The sequence below is a fragment of the Scylla paramamosain genome, chromosome 26 (assembly GCF_035594125.1).
Source record: "Scylla paramamosain isolate STU-SP2022 chromosome 26, ASM3559412v1, whole genome shotgun sequence".
Classification (NCBI taxonomy): Eukaryota; Metazoa; Arthropoda; class Malacostraca; order Decapoda; family Portunidae; genus Scylla; species Scylla paramamosain.
The window spans coordinates 13,037,501-13,044,374 of NC_087176.1; the positions used below are offsets into that span (position 1 = coordinate 13,037,501).

The 6,874-nt window shown below is 39.9% G+C and overlaps 1 non-coding gene across 1 annotated transcript; it reads right to left on the reverse strand.

Moving 5' to 3' along the window:
• Window positions 1-3,222: 3,222 nt before the first annotated feature.
• Trnaa-ugc (transfer RNA alanine (anticodon UGC)) lies at window positions 3,223-3,295 on the reverse strand. The gene has a single exon. It is a non-coding gene; the product is annotated as a tRNA-Ala (tRNA).
• Window positions 3,296-6,874: the final 3,579 nt, after the last annotated feature.

The following is a 6,874-nucleotide window of genomic DNA, read 5'->3' on the forward strand; positions in this document are numbered from 1 at the left end:
CTTAGTCACCTGATTCATATTACGTCTATTTAATTGATATGCTATAGAGAGCTAGTTATTATTTATTCAAAGAGGCGAGTCTACGTATTCTTTTTTTTACTTTTTAAGTCTACCTGATAATTAACATTGTAATATGTGTCTTTATTCAACATAATTGTATTTAGTAAAAGTGAGGTGAAGCAAGAGATCTGGTCAATTCTCTCTCTCTCTCTCTCTCTCTCTCTCTCTCTCTCTCTCTCTCTCTCTCTCTCTCTCTCTCTCTCTCTCTCTCTCTCTCTCTCTCTCTCTCTCCGAGTGCCCTCAATTCGTACTCTGGTGTTCTCTGCGTTTGCCAAGTTGCCCAAACAAATTCTCCTCTCTCAGGCCCTCCAGTCCCTCACTCAGGCTGAAAGGCACCGGGATGGATTCGTAAGTTTTGTGTTACATTTTGTAGAGAAACTTAAATGAATGTACCGAAGGGAGTTTGCTCTCTGGCATTTTTTGGCTAAGTTTGAGTAGAATGTGTCAATGTGAGGGGGGAAAGTAGAGTGGGGTGGCGGTGTGGGAGTCAGAGAGAGAGAGAGAGAGAGAGAGAGAGAGAGCGAGAGAGAGAGAGAGAGAGAGAGAGAGAGAGAGAGAGAGAGAGACTACACACCCCATATCCGAAAGGGAGAGATCGATATGGTAAGGCCAAAGGGAGGGCTGTGAGTTATACTATTTGGGGACCATTATTAGGGGTACTTATAGGGAGATGAAGGAGGCCAATTTACGAACGAGGGACACATTCATCAAAGCGAGCAGTAGTGTTTGAAAGATTTCAGTTCTCCCAACATTAAAAATTCGTGAGGATACAATGAGTGTAAGTTCAATTCGCACTTGATGAATATGATAATGTAAGATTGCACTGGTAAAAGCCGTGAAGATAATGAGGAAGAGGAAGAACAGAAGGTTGACAAAGGTGTTTCTGGAAGTATATATGGAGACTTGAGGTAACGTGATTAAATACTCGTACAGGTATTCATTAAAACCTAGCAGGTAAAAAAGACTGGTGGTAAATAACAGGTAAGAGGCAACAGGTAAGTACCAGAAAGGTAACAAGGTGCAGATAACATGACTCGAAGAACACAAGGAACCACAAAAGAACACGAATAAAGGACAAATAGCAAATTTATTGACCCTTAACATGACTCGAAGAACACAAGTTAACACAAAGGAGCACGAAGAAAGAGCAAACAGCAAACTTATTGATCCTTAACATGACTCGAAGAATAAGGTAACACTAAGGAACGCAAAGGAAGAACAAACAACAAACTTATTAATTTTAAAATGACTCGAAGAACAGAGAAGCACAAAAGAACAGAAAAGAAGAACAAACCTCAAATTAACCAACCCTTAACCACTTGACTGCTATTTGGTATCTTTACTTGTTCTACAACCACCTGCAATCTTTAAACTGGGTAAAAAATTGCAAAATCTATTCTTTTTAATCCCCTACTTTTTTTTTTTTTTAAGATGGCTATAAAGATTCCATCCATTACTTCTGGTGCTGTTAACTGATTCGTATCGCAGTGAAAGAGTTACTAAGACTCGAAGAACACAAGCTAGCACAAAGGAACACGAAGGAAGAACAAACATCAAACAATGATCCTCAGTACGACTCGAACAACACAAAATAACATAAAAGAACACAAAGGAAGAACAAGCTACAAACTCAACGACCTTACGAACCTGTGGCCAAACTAACCAAGATACAGGGTAGTAAAGGCAAAGGCACCTCCCCACCAACCACTCCAGGATTCAGGGACACTTTCTGTTCCGGCAAGGACGCGGCGCCAGGAGGAGGATGAAGAACACTCCCTCGGAAGTTTGTGGGAGGAAGTTCGGACATTATAACCCCTCATCGTTCCGCGGTAATTGTGGGTCTTAACGAAGCCTCCCTGTGAGTCATGAAGTAAGGGGAGTGAGGGAGAGAGTGAGGGGAACGAAGTACAGTGAGGGGAAGAGTCATAGAAGTAAGGGAGAATGAAGAAAGAAGTCATGGAGGTGAAGGGAGTGAGGGCGAGTGAGAAGAAGGGTCACAGAAGTTAGTGACAATGGAGTGAGGGACAATGAAGGGAAGAGTCGTAGAAGTGAGGAGAGTGAAAGAGGATAAGGGAAGGAATCAGTGATGTGAGGAAGAATGAGGGAAGGAGTCATGAGGTAAAGGAGGTGAGGGAACGTTATATAGAGTTACATAGAAATACACTGGTCACTACAAACATAAGGTAACCTGACCTAGGATTACTAAGGTGATAGTAGGAGGAAAAGGACAGCAAAGCTGAAGATTTTCTTCCTCCAGCATAAGCTGTAAATGAAACAGGTCGGAAATAAATACCTTATGAGGTTGAAGAAGTAAAATCCCGAAGGAAATTTTATAGAAAGAATGAAAATAGATGAAATGAGGTATCCCATTTCCTAGAAGCAAGGAATTCAACCACTAACAGATGTTGTTAGCCGCGGATTTGACGCAAAATATTTATCAAAACGGCGTTTAAAAATCTCTACGGTGTTGCAATCTACCACGTCTCGAGGGTGCCCATTCCATAGATTTACTGTGCGATGGAAGAAAAAAAAATTGACTCATGAGAACTGACGGATTTCCGAGCAATTTTTGCAACTGTTTCCTTGCGTGTAATTTGAAGAGTCTATTGTGAAATATTTACTGTAGTCCATGATATCAATGCTTTTGATGATTTTAAACACTTGTGTTGAAATCGTCTCTTAATCTTCTTTGAGTTAATGAGAATATATTTAATTGTTTAAGACGCTCTACGTATGATTTGCTTCTTAGGCTTGGTATCAATTTTGTTACTCTACGCTGAACTCTTTCTAAAATATATCTACGTCCTGTTGGTCATAGGGGCACCGTGCTTGAACGCAATATTCCAAAAGGGGAAGAACCACAGAGTGAGATTCGTATCTCTGGATTTAGATTCAAATGATCTGACGATTAGGCCAATTACTTTATTCGCTTTCTTTACGACTTCTGAACATTGTTGGCTATATTTTAGGCTGCTAGATATTGTTACTCATAAATCAATTTCGGTATCTACACTTTTAAGTTGGGTCCCATTCATAATATACTTTACTTTCTCGTTTCGATACCCTATATGAAGCACTTTACACTTATCTGCATTAAAACTCATTTGCCAGGTTTGCCCCCGCTCTGACAACTTGTCTAGAAAAGAATATTGTTGCTGAATGTGGAAGTGCCAGGGGATCGAACCCGGGGCCTTTCACATGCAAAGCGAACGCTCTACCACTGAGCTACACCCCCTTGAGAGGAATCATGAAGGTGAGAGAAGCAAGGATGAGTGAGAAGAGTCATGGGCTAAGGGGAATGAGGGAGAGTGAGGGAAGCAGTCATGTAAGTGAGGTGGGTGAGGGAGAGTGAGGGAAGGAAAGTGTGTGAAGGTGAGTCACAGGCGTGGTCATTACTTGGTCATTTGAGGTCAAAAGTCATTTCAATAGGCATACACTCTATTTACTGTGTTATGAATGTCTACAGTAGAACAGAATTTTTGTTCATGTATCTAATATTACATTCAACTTCATTATATTCCTACTGCCTCATGATTTTCACTGTTAATCTGACAATGGATGAAGACGGAGATGGACAGAAAGAAGAGAGGCAGAGGGTGTTTAGATATATATATATATATATATATATATATATATATATATATATATATATATATATATATATATATATATATATATATATATATATATATATATATATATATATATATATATATATATATATATATATATATATATATATATATATATATATATATATATATATATATATATATATATATATTTATATAAAGAATAAGGAAAATAAAAAAAAAGTGAGAAGAGTAACAGAACAAAGATGAAGAAAAAAATTAAACACTTTCTATAATCTTCTCATCTCCTTCCTTCTCATAAATATTCCTGTCTAATATTCAGAATTATCGACCATTACCATTACCATTTTGTAGTGAACGTGAAATTTTAATCTCCCTCGTTAGACATATACGTCACCTTTCATTATCCTTCATAAATACTCAACGCCCCTCCCTCCACACCATTCTCCCTCATTCTCTCAATAGAGGGGTGAAGAATTTTATAGGGTTATACAGGGTATCCTCAGGCTTGCTTGCTACCTTCCCTGCTGCCTTCCCTCCTCGCCTCCTCGCCTCATTGAATTCCTCCGTACTTACCTGCCATTTACCTTTATCTCCAGGTGTGTACTCTTCCCTTTAACTTTCATCTCTCTCTCTCTCTCTCTCTCTCTCTCTCTCTCTCTCTCTCTCTCTCTCTCTCTCTCTCTCTCTCTCTCTCTCTGTAACTATTCAAGTGATTTTCTTTGTAATATTTTTTGTGTCCCCTAACTTTGATACATGACCACGTCTCTCTCTCTCTCTCTCTCTCTCTCTCTCTCTCTCTCTCTCTCTCTCTCTCTCTCTCTCTCTCTCTCTCTCTCTCTCTCTCTCTCTCTCTCTCTCTCTCTGCGTCCTGGAGGGGGTGTAGGAATTATGCATTAAATAATACAAATACAATGCCACATATAGCACAACACATTACATTTCCACATTAGGTACACATTTACATTTCCCTTGATCACAGCCCGGGGCGCCACCTCGCTGACTCCAACAATGGTACACGTATTACTCCCCAAGGAATAGCATTAAGTCCGTGAAAAATATTGGTAACATTTTTAGAATTACATTTAATACGTCCGTATTCTCGCGTTACTGTTATCATTATCATTATTATCATTGCCATAATTATGACTCTTATTATCATTGTTATTATTATCAGCACTATCGTCTTTACTTAGTCCTATTTTTTTTTCTCTCGTTTTCTAAGTAAGCATTCACTGACCTAATACTTTCCATGTTATTTCAGGTTAATCCAAAGGTCAGCAGAACGTGTTAAGCCTTCAGTTCCTTCCACAAGGAGATAATATATTCATGTAATTGTTGTATTCCTCAATGTTGTTTGCTGTTATTCCATTACTCCGCCGTGTGTGCGTGAAAGAGAGAGAGAGAGAGAGAGAGAGAGAGAGAGAGAGAGAGAGAGAGAGAGAGAGAGAGAGAGAGAGAGAGAGAGATTTACAAGCCATTGAATACAAGTACATGTTGTTAAGAGTTCTCTCTCTCTCTCTCTCTCTCTCTCTCTCTCTCTCTCTCTCTCTCTCTCTCTCTCTCTCTCTCTCTCTCTCTCTCTCTTTGTACTCTACTCTGTCCCTTCAGATTACGTCCCTTTCCTTACTTTCTTCTTTCATTCTACCCCTCGTCTTGCTTCTTCCTTCGAGCTACACCACAGGCCTTTTCTCTCCTCCTCCTTCTTCTACTCCTCCATCTCCTCATTCCTGCGGTTTTGCCCCTCACCCAGTCAATAATCCAATGGTACCCCTCGCAACGCTGCTCACTTCCCCGTAAACCCTTCGGGGATTCATAGGATTTGATTATTGATTTATTGCAAACCAATTGGAGTAAGCCTTAGTGATTGCAATTTGTTCCACGTCCGCTCGCGTGAGGCTGAGGCTTGTGCCCGTTCCCTGCGACTTCCCTGCGGCTCCTAGTGCTGTTTGGGTGGCCGAGAGTGGTTTTGTGCGTGCCTACTCCCCGACACTGCCATTATGATATCTGGTGACTTCCGGGAGGCTATATACCTGTAGGTGCTTATTGTTAAAGTTATTCACTCCTTAAACTGCGTGGAATTTTTCTTTTGCATGTTATTCCCGTCTTTTCCCACTGCCCATTATTCTTTCTTACCTTCCTCTCTCTCTCTCTCTCTCTCTCTCTCTCTCTCTCTCTCTCTCTCTCTCTCTCTCTCTCTCTCTCTCTCTCTCTCTCTCTCTCTTCTAGGTACTTGTGAATGAATATATTTATTCCTTAAACTTCATAGAATTTTTCGATAGCATTATTCATGAGCACTTTCTTCTTTTTATTTTTTTCGTCCCCTCCTTTTTCCTCATTTTTTCCGTGATTTCCGTGAATCCGGAGGTACTTATCATTAAATTATCTTCCTTCTCAGACTGCGTGAGATTCTCTTTTCGCGTGTTATTTCTGTCTTTTTCTCCCTCTCCTTTTTTGTGAGTGTTATTGTTGGAGAAAAGTCACGATGCTTGAAATAGACACACTCGAGATGAAGGTCACATCTCATTGGGAAATAATATATGAACTGTCGTGATTTGGTGTGGTTGTGGTGAGCTGATGTGTGGTAGTGTGGCGTGGTGCGATGCGGTGTGTGTGTTTGTGTGGCATGATGTAAGGTAATGTTGCATGATAATGTGGCTCTCTCTCTCTCTCTCTCTCTCTCTCTCTCTCTCTCTCTCTCTCTCTCTCTCTCTCTCTCTCTCTCATAAACAGTCCAGAAATATGGAAAAGCTATTTTTTCATTTTATTTTTAACCAATCTACAAAAAGTTGAAAAAAATTTTAAAAATGCATTTCTTTCCGACAATTGAGTAATAAGGTGAGAGTTAAAATACATCGCTCTTTTTCACCCTCTACAAAAGAAAACGGAACCAGAGAGAGAGAGAGAGAGAGAGAGAGAGAGAGAGAGAGAGAGAGAGAGAGAGAGAGAGAGAGAGAGAGAGAGAGAGAGAGAGAGAGAGAGAGAGAGAGAGAGAGAGAGAGAGAGAACTTGTTGCATCTCACTCACTCACTCTCACTGTAACAAACAACGTCTCTATTTTGTAATTTCACGCCTATATGAATCCTGGTATTGTTTTGGATGGACACTCAGCCTTTTTTGTTCTTTATCGTTCTCTGTTTTTTTTGTTTTTTTTTTCGTGTGACTATTTACCGCAGACCATCGGATTACCTCCTTTTATAATCTTTTTTTTTTTTCAGTGA